At 28.8% G+C, this 11,069-nt stretch overlaps 1 long non-coding RNA gene across 1 annotated transcript; it reads left to right on the top strand.

The window, feature by feature from the left end:
• Positions 1–7,665: 7,665 nt before the first annotated feature.
• On the top strand, positions 7,666–9,048 carry LOC133796730 (uncharacterized). The gene is made up of 2 exons (XR_009875531.1): positions 7,666–8,343; positions 8,507–9,048. It is a non-coding gene; the product is annotated as an uncharacterized LOC133796730 (long non-coding RNA).
• The last annotated feature ends 2,021 nt before the right edge of the window (positions 9,049–11,069 follow it).

The following is an 11,069-nucleotide window of genomic DNA, read 5'->3' as shown; positions in this document are numbered from 1 at the left end:
ATTTTGATAGTTTTTTATAAGATGATTTTTGTCTAAAACTTTGATTGGTGGTCTGAAAAATTTCGAACGACTATTTAGAGTATCAGAGCTCATCTTACAAAAATATTATCAAATCAAATAGATCATTCTGACAAACACTGACAATAAACGTAGGATGTAATAAATGCTAGGAGATCATTGGTGTTTGGCATATTATTATCGGTAGAATTCAAATATCGGATCCACACATTTGATTTTAAAGTATCGTTATATAATAATAAAGTGTCAACAAATAATATCATTCTAAAATAAAAAATAGTTGAAAAACTTGACCTATCACATATGAATGGTAATACGGGGTGGGGGGCCTCCGAGACGTGGTGCACGCATCTCGGGACCATTCATTTGTATCCTTCATTTCTTGTGTTGTGGTAACCTTTTACCTACTGCCACTAATAATTTTTTTATTATTTGTCATTTCATTTTTATTTCATACAAAAATATTAAGATTAATGCTATAATTTAGTGATATTATACTCTTCCTTGTAAAGAGGAGGTTTCCTTGTAAGGAGTTTATAAGTTTCAAATTCAATTTTTTTTGTCAACATATAAAAAAAACATCAATAAGCTAGTGATTAAATCTAAATTAAGCCAGACTATTGAGTATTCTAAACCAATCCTAAGATGTCATCTTATATAGTTTTGAAAACTTTAGGGTATCTTATAACAATAATAAAAAATTATGGTAATTTTATTGAAAAAAAACAAACTCTCTTGAGCAGTCTAGTTATTGAGATTGAGATCGTATTATAGCAAGCAAAGTTCATTTTCTCTCGTAAAATGACTTTTTGTTTTTTGTTTAGTTTAACTTAAGTGCGTTGCACTTGGCCAGGGGGGGGGGGGCAACCAACGGTCAGATGAGAATTTTCTCCTGCAAAAAAGTCTGGCGGCCTCATGTGTATTGTAACATAACATTCCTCAAAAAAACAAAAACTTCGAAAAGTAACCCATTATTATGCGGTAATTTATGATTAATTAAATTTAAAGATGTGAACGTAAAATGTTTTATTTTTTATATTAATGAAAAAAATAGTTAAATAGTGTAAAAAAAAATTGATGTAAACTTATATATTTTTTTTATATATAGTAAAATATTATTCATCAAGTTATAAATATTTTATTATTTTTTTATAAATTTTTGTATATATATATGGGTGTGATACTATTATATTAAATCATTTTATTTCTTAAAATGAATAAAATATTTTAAAAATATATAATATTTAAATGATGTAGAGAAAAAATAGAGAAGTTGATATATGGTATAATGTAAAAATTTGAGGTAAATTATAAAAAAAAATTGATGGAAATGACCTATTTTTATGATCCATTTTGCACTATGGCCTATTTATATAGTTTTTAGTTAAATGACATCTTTTATTAATGAAACTTTGTTATTACCCTTTTTGCCCTTAGAATAATAGAATATTAAATTAAAACAAAAAACCCTAAAATCATCTTCTTCTTCCTCACTCATCTCAGCCACCCACCCACAACCACACTCCCCCATCCCACCGCCGTCACCACCATCACTTGGGATAGTCGTCGGGGACCACTACCCTTCACAACCGCCACCATGCCTCTCCACAAATCTAGTCAACAATATTAGTTTATATGAGTTTTTATTAAAAATAAGAATTGATGTTATTTTTGTAGATTAAAAGTATAAAATGATTTTTTTAGTAGATTGAAAGTATTAGTAAGGAATTGGGTTCATTTATGGAGTTTTAATGGAGCTTAATGCTTGAAAATCTGAAAATTTTAATGGTGGTTTCAGCCATTTTTCGGGGATAGAGAAATTCATAATTTTTCGACAACGTGTCTAATTTTTTGACAGGTTGTCTGATATTTTAGACCAATCGTAGTATATTTTCGACCACCAGTCTAAATTTTAGACCACATGTCGAATTTTTAGACAGCATGTCATTTATTTCGACCACATGTTGAATTTTTAGACAGACTGTCGAATTTTCAGACAGGGCGTCAAATGTTTAGATTTTAATTTTCTTATATAATATTTTAATTTAAGTAATACCAATAATTTATATTTGTCATAAAAAACATTGTAATATTATGTGATGGAATATGGAAAAATAATGAAGACTCATGTAAATGGATTTTAAATGACTCACGATCAAGATCAAGTTTGGTATAACTAACCTCACTTTTGAGGAGTTAGTTGAACATATTTATGAAGTTACAGAAATCGATCGCAACCTCTTCGATATAGATTTAACTTACAAGGTAACAACGATGGTGGAAATTGAACTGATTGCAATAAGAATAGTAGAGATATTGTTAATTTCTTTACATGGCAAGAGCGTGATCTAATTCCATTATGTGTGGGTTTGATAAAGAAGATGGAAAATACACTCACTAAGGATAAACTTGTTACTAATATTGATTCTACTGCAAATGTTGATTCTATTGCAGACCTTTCTAGTGATGATGATTTTGATGATAATGGTTTAAACGATGATAACGATGTTGGTTTAAAAGATGATGATGATGATGACAAATACGGTGATGTTGAAGAGGGGGAAAGAAACAATATTGATGATGGTCTTGTTGAGGTAAATTTGAATGTCCCATGTCATGAAAATAAAACTTTTGATGATTACTTTGATGGTGCATACATATGTAATGTTCATGATTCTAGTTCTGCACCTCACACTGTTGAAGAAAATCATGGTCCACTTCCTCGTGTATGCCATGATGATCATTGTAATTAAACAAGTCATGTTAGTAGTACATCAAGCTCAAATGCAACAAGTATTGTTGAAGAGGTTTTTTGTGTTAGTCAATATTTTGTAGATAAGAAAATGTTGAGAATGAAAGCACACAAGTTTGACATCGCCATTAATATTAAATGAATAAGGAACAAAACGAACACAATTCATCAACAAATTAACCCAAGGTGTGGCAAAACTAAGTTTGAGCATGACCATCTCTAAGAAAGACCATTCAACTCGATCAAATGTCTTACTCATATCCAATTTCATTATTGAAAAATATTTCTTTCCTTGGTTAAGTGCACATGTGGTGTAAAATTAATGCAAATTATACAATGAATGTCCCAAAGTAGAGATTTGTATTTTTCATCTAATGTTTTACGGTTCAATGCAATCTTATTTTGTATATATGTGATTTTGATGCTTCAAAATAATCCTAAAATAGTCAAACCTACTACTTTGGATGGTTGAAATTATATAATGACATTTCTAAGTAGTTTTATTAGGATATCCACCACTCAATCCTTAATGAGCAAGTGATGGTTGGTTAACAAAATTTTATTTGAAAAATATTAATTATAATCCAATAATGATGATATATACTTTATTTAGCTTTAATTATTGAACATTTTTTTTGACATTTTCACCAGATGTTATTTAGCTAAAAATTATTGAAACTAGGTTAAAGTGCAAATTACACTATAAAAAAAGACTATTTTGCCAAGAAGCCTATAAAAAATGTGTTTTCGTGATGTATTTTATAATATAGAGAAAAACCCTTGTTGAATGTGCTCTTATTAGAAGATGTTGAACACCATCCATAACAAATTAACAATATTCGAGAAAAATAAACCAAACATTTTTTTCTCTTTCCAAGCTCTAATTTTTTTAGCATGTGAATCCTGATAAGTGGTGCCAAATCACTTAATAAATTCAAGTTGCACAATTTTAACTTTTATATTTTAGTTGGCTCCTCAACAACATAAAGGGCAAAGGCTAACGAAACCTACTTTGCCCAATTTGATATTATTATTACTATTTTTTTCTTCTTCTTATTATAGCCAGCAAAATAACTAAAAAAATAAATAAAATCTAACTGTTGTTTTTGTTTTTATTTATTTTTTAAATAAGAACCATTCATTATACTTGTATTTTTCCTTTTTATTTCTTTCAACTTTTAGAATCTAATTTTTTAAATCCCTATAATCTAAGTTCCAGTAACATATTTCCATTCTCATCAAAATCACATTTGTTGCTGGTTATAAAAGGAATTTTTGTAGTCCAAATTTAGCAGCACCAAATAAATTTGTTTGATCTCATTTAATGTAATTTCCACTTATTTCTTTCTAGGGCTAAGCAATCATAAATCAATAGTGTAACTCCCACTCATTTCTACAAATATATTATAAAAAATAAATAAAAAAATTAGAGAAGATATTTTTTATTCATACTTTTGAGTTCAATACAATGTTAATGGAATGCTAGAGCTCTTAAGTAAAATAGAAAAATAGCTAAAGAAAACACAGTTATAATATAAATGGACACTTCATTAGTATAATACTCATAAAATGATGCAAAGTACAAGCAAACAATCATTAAAATTATGAGCAATAAAATAAATTCATGACTAGAGGATGAATTTATCTAGAAGGGTAAGAGATGAGAAAGTTGTTGAAAGTAAAATGGTTGAATGAACAAGTATTTATAGGACAAAAACTAGTCGTTATGACCGTTGGTGAATAGTAATTCGACTATTGGAAATAGTGATCTGACCGTTGAGGATATAGTGTTGTAAACAATTTTCTATTGTGAGATTTTAACAACTCTTAGTTGTTAAAGTAACTAACGGATGAAAATAATTAATTTATGGATGTTAGATATTTTTTTTTCAGAAAATTTTTTGAGTAAAAAATGTTGAACTAAGTAATATAAGAAAATTGAGAAATTTTCATTTTTGTTACTATTCATCAGCTAATATTCATGACACTATTCATAGTGAGTTCCACATGTTGATGCAGTAGTGATACAATGCGCTTGTACATTAATGACTTCATCAAATTACTGTGCTTTATATTTTGGATATTTTATTATTTTACTCTGCAGCATAATAATCCAATATTTTCCTAAAAATAAGTTATTTCAAAATTCATTTTGAATTACAATAATCATTTTCTTTCTCTCGCTCTACCTAAAAACCTTCTTAGCATTATTTTAAAGTTATAAATATCTAAGATCTAGGCAAAGTTTTCTTTGTAGCACTAGCCTACGAAGACTTTTAAGGTAAGCTCATTCTTGAGCCTTTCTGTTTAGTCATTTAGCTATAATTTATTTGTAAATTATTTTACTATATCGTTATAATACTAAAATTTATACATAAATTATTTTACTATGCCGTTATAATGCCAAAATTTATATATAGATTATTTTACTATACCATTATAATGCTAAAATTATGTATAAATGATTTTACTATGCCATTATAATGCCAAAATTTATATATAGATTATTTTACTATGCCATTATAATGCTAAAATTTATATATAGATTATTTTACTATGTCGTTATAATACCAAATTTTACTTAAATTTATATACAGATTATTATTTTACTATACCGTTATAATACTAAAATTTATATAGGTTATGGTCACAGTTTGGACTGTTATGGATTTTTTATACCCTTATGTGGACTATTATATGAACTTTTTTTTTTTTATGACATTGTTCCCTATTATTATAATTGATATTATGATCTGGACATTTTCACCATGACCACGACTATTAGACGAGGATTTTACCATGGATAATTATAGTATGACCGTACGCTTAGATATAAAATAAATAATAAAATAGGAAAAAGAGAATAATAACAATTATAAACTAAAATTATATCATGTAGATTTTATGTAAGTTAATAGTTTGTGATTTATCAAGAAGCTAACAATTTCACTTGTTTTATCATGACGCGAGGTAAGTAGAATTCTCATTTACAACACAACTCTTTTATGTGTCTTATATGTCTTTATATGCTTTACATATTATTCTGTCATGTTATTATGCATAAGCATGTTTAATGTTTACTGATAAGTTGTTGAAAGTATTAAATTAGAGGTGTTACTTAGAAGACCTACGTCCCAAAATGTAACAATGGAGACATATTTCCCTATATAATGAATGTTTATGAGGGAGAAAATCCATATAATTATGTTTATGTTTAGGTGAGAATGTAATTCTCTATATAATATCGCCATCAACATCCTCTAGGGCCCAAATAAAATAAACTGATAAGATGAAAGAAAATACATAACATGTTGCACGTTTTTTTTAATGCATATGAGGAAGTTATTCTACTTTATGAGCCTTAACTCATCAGATAATGTTTGTGTTGAAGGTAAAATGCCTCAAGTATAAGTTGCTGATGAGTATGCGTAAAACCATCATAAATGTACATATGAGACTGAACTGAGGGAAGTGGACTTCTGTTATGCTATTCTGTGAATAAACGAGAAACTTGGTTTTATATTTATATTTTATTTAAAAATATTTTGTGAACTTTATATTATACATAATACTTTAAAGTTTATTGGCTACATACAACCATCGTTCTATGTTCAGGTGTAATAACGTCACATGAATTTATTAAAAGTAATATGTTAAATAAAATTTTGAGTGTGAGTATTATATGATTTGAAGTTACAAACAATAATTTATGTACTTTTAATAATTTTTTTTGTAAATTAAAAATTTCAGTATTTCATATTATATATGTATGATAAGTAAATGGTTGGTCACAAATAGACAGTAAACTTTTTTTGGATGGAATTTTACTTTCATTAAAGTCACCCATACGAACAAAATAATAATAAGAAAAGAACAATATTGCAACTAATTATTAGTACAAATTAAGATTTTTTTTTGTTAAAAAAAGTACAAATTAAGACATTAAATGAGAGTGAATATGCTTATAAAAATCGATCACAAGTAAAAATAACCATTTCATGTCATTGTAAAATGTCATACAACAAAATTTTAAATTACGAAAGAGGAAAATAATGATACTAGAACTCTTCTAAATTTAAATAAAAAATATCTAATAATAATACATTGGCAGTAGTAAAAACTTCACAAATAAATTGTGAGAGGAGATAAGAAAAATTAGCATGATATTAATTCATTCAATTAGGATGAACAATTCTAGAAAATTGAAATAATATTTTTATGCCAGTCAAAAGTAAAAAGTATTACTCTTGAATATTACTACAAGACCCTTTGCAAATAATAATAATATACGACAATATATAAAGTCTAACACTCTTTGATGGAACATGACATTAATATTATAAATTAAATATGTAAAATTTAAAATTAAATTTATTCAAGTACAAAATATGGCATAATAGTACCCATTATGATAATCATCACTCTTATGTGTTATGGTAGACAAAAATATGTAAATAACATTACAGAAACATCCACCAATAAATAAGCAGCATCCTTATTAATCCCACTCAGCATTAAATAATTGGAGATGAGGTCATTTGGAATAGATAGCCTTTGGTGACAAGAACATCATTCAAAGCATCTATCTAAAGAAAATATATTACGAGTGAGTTAGATCATATCGGTTAATATTATATATTTATAATTGTATTTTAATATATAAGATACAAATTAATTAAAAAAATCAATAATTTATTTAATATTTATTGATAATATATAAAAGTTAATCTTTTTTTTATTTTTTATTTTCCAAAAAAATAAATAAAAAATAATATAGTTAATTATTAATTAATAAATTGTAATAATTAATGTAACATACTAAATAAAAGAGTAATATTTGTTATTGTGTCAAATTTTACACTAAACGATACAATTGCTAATATATGCTAAATATAATAATTTACCACTTTTTTGGCACTTATTGTAGATGCACTCACTAACTTAGTACAAAATCTTAAGGCTGAGCATAAAATCCGAAAAATCGAAAAAACTGGATAAACCGACCATCCAAACATCGAAAAAATCGAAACCGATTAAACCGAACACCGAAAAAACCGCCAACGGCGCAAACCGCCACTATTCGGTCGGTTTGGAAATATTGTCCGGACCGACCGAACGGAACCGAAACCGATCGCGCACTATTATATATAATAATATAATATTATATAATTATTAATTAAAAAATAAATAAAATCTGATATGTTTTTTTATTTACTAGGGCATCTCTTCTCCTCTCGGTTTCTCTATCTCTATCATCGCATATACTCAGCTTAGCCCCTACGGTGTCGCGGCGATCCTTCCTCTCTGTCTCCTCCCTCCGGCGACTACCCAAACGAACGGAACGGAACAGCCAACCTCTTCCTCTCTGTCTCTCTCATCATCTCCTCATCTCCTCCTCTTCCTCTCTGTTTCGCTTATCCCTCTGCCCAAACGAAACGAACGGAACGGACCGACACCGAGCAAACGCGACTCGGCGGCAGCACTGCCTAGCCCACTCCGGCGACTGCTTCACGGACACAGTGCCTTCCCACTCCGGTGACTGCTTCACTCACAGAGACAGTGACTCGATTGAGGTATGCAGCTTCGTTAAAACAGAGATTGAGACATATATATATCATTATGATTTCTCCATTAGAATTATATACTGACTTGTCAATCCCAGTGGCCTTCCAAAATCCAGACCCCGTCACTCGATTTGGTCTTATACTGTTCTTGTATTTTCTCCCTCTTTTGCAGAAGAAGTACCACTCTTTTTCTCCAGCAGTACACGATCCCTCTGCATATGTATGTGTAATCATATATAATAAGTCTTCATACATATACATATAAAGGTTTTCATGCATGTCAGTACACTTTTACATTATATATATATATGTATGTATTAATTTAATTTTGATTTAATCAATAGAGCAGACAATCCCCCAAGGAAGAAAAAAAACAAAAATGAATTTTATTCAATTTTTTTTTATTAAAACATAAAACAATAAAAGCATAAAAATGGAAGGGAATTGGTATATAGATTTTGAATGTAGTCCTGTTCTGGTACAGTGTAATATATGTCTAATTTCTTCAGTATACGGTATTGTATATATAATAATTAGGTGTAGTTAAATTTTTTTATTCCATATGGATTTATCTTTGTCAATGATACACAATTGTAGTAAAATAAATAGTTGCGAATATGCTATTCACTTTCATGGCTGAACTATTCTGTTTGAAATTTTAAAATGATTCTTTTATTATGGAAAACTGAAAAAAGAGAACGTCTTGGAACACAAGTATGAATTTTGTTAAGCAATTTTAGACTGATTCTTATCTTGTTGCATTCGCATGGAGGAGTTGATTTAGTTTGATAATGCAAGTCATTTTAAAAAAAAAAAGACACACAGCACATACTCATAGTGTATCTTAATCTTACAACTTGAATATTAATTAATTAGACTATACTAGCATCTATCTAGTACATGTTGACTCCAATGCCCACCATTATTCATACTATGCAAAAGGTGTTTCCAATATGATAATTTTCTTTAGAGTAATTAAATTAATAATATGATAAGTGTTGTTAGAAGTATTTATATTTATATTGACAAAAATGGATTCCAACAATCCAAAATTTTTAATTTTTTAACTAAAATAAAAAAAAACAAAAACAAAAATCAATTTGGTTTGGTCGGTTTAACCGACCAAACCGCGGTCCAAAACGGTCGGTTTTTTTTTTTAAACTGGTTTGGTTCGGTCAGTTTTTGAATTGCACCAATCTAGACCGAAAACTGAATTCTAAATTCTGAATTTTTTGTTGTAAAAAAACAGCTCAAACTGACTGTTGCTCACCCTACAAAATCTATTTGTAGATAAGATATTACTTAAATAAATAGAGAAAAAAGATGATGCCTTTCTGCCAAAAAGAAAGAAGACAGTATCTCTCAGATACCATGAATGGAGTGGATCCCAATTTACCAATATTCCGTGGCTGTCACATACATAATAAACAACTAGGGCGGCTATATATATATAAATATTCAATCTTAATCAATCCGCCACCTTTTGTTATGATGATCCCACTAAAATACAGAGCCTCATTAATAATGATAATAATAATCTTTGTATGTATGTGCCTAGCATTTTGTATTTGTATATATAATATACATATATCTAAGTTATTAACATATATAGTATCTGAGATGATTTATGAACAGATTAATTAAGCTATGTATAACATGATAGCATAAATATTTTTTATGTGGCCTAATCCACATATATGTAATTTTAGAGAATCAATTTCTTAGCATAGTTAATCCATCCAAATTTGTCCTTGTTATATTGTTGCAAACATCTCTTCTTGATTATAAGATGGTTTGGAACATCTACTTTACAAAATGAGAAATGCCAAGGATCACTAGTGGTATCCAATACCATGTGAAAGTGACATATTGTATTAAGACTTACACAATTTAATTTAATAATTAATATAGAGTATCACTAACTAATTATGAAGAGTCACCTCGTGTGGTTATCTTTATTGTAATGTTCAAGTATAGTTAGTACTCAAAATATGCAATGCCCCAAATTCTCCGATGTGTTTTAATGGCGGGATTAGTAGGCCGGAAGGGCCATACATGTTTTAATTATGCCATTAAATTAATATATGCATGTTTATGTGAATTATATTATAATATAATGTTAAATGCATGCATGTGGGTCCACATTCTATAACAGGGGTATTTTGGTAATTTGGCTCATTGAGAGCATATTTGTATATTTTGGGTGCATGCTTGTGTTTAATTGTGAGGCCACATTATAATGTGGATTGGTTCGAGTTATTCGGCATGAGACGATCTTTAAATATAAATTATCGGTTTGGTCATAACAGGCTTAAGCTCGAGGCTCGGGGTGTTTTGGTAATTAGAGCGTTACCGGAAATTAGAGAGTAACAGGATAAGAATATTTGGTATTTGGGAATTTGGGATTAGCGGGAATTGGAGAGCGTTAATTATGATTAACGAAATAGGTGGGAAATACCAATTTTACCCTTGGGGAGACTTTAGAAACTTTAAATGACCTAGGGGCATTAAGGTCATTTGGCTTGGATTATATTTGATTTTGGTTGGCTGTGGAAACATACAAAACAAAAACAGGGCACTATTCTCCTTTAACCGTTCATCATCTTCTCTCCATTCTCCTTGGAAGTTTTTGGTCCCAAACTGAGGAATCAAGCTAGGAAATCAAAGCTTGGGGTTTATAGGCTTAGTTCATTTATTGAGGAGGATTCAAACCAGCTTAAGGTAAGAAATTGTCT

Source organism: Humulus lupulus, chromosome 8 (assembly GCF_963169125.1).
Source record: "Humulus lupulus chromosome 8, drHumLupu1.1, whole genome shotgun sequence".
NCBI classification, from domain to species: Eukaryota; Viridiplantae; Streptophyta; class Magnoliopsida; order Rosales; family Cannabaceae; genus Humulus; species Humulus lupulus.
Note: the sequence above shows the minus strand (reverse complement) of the source record. Positions and strands in the feature narration are given on the sequence as shown.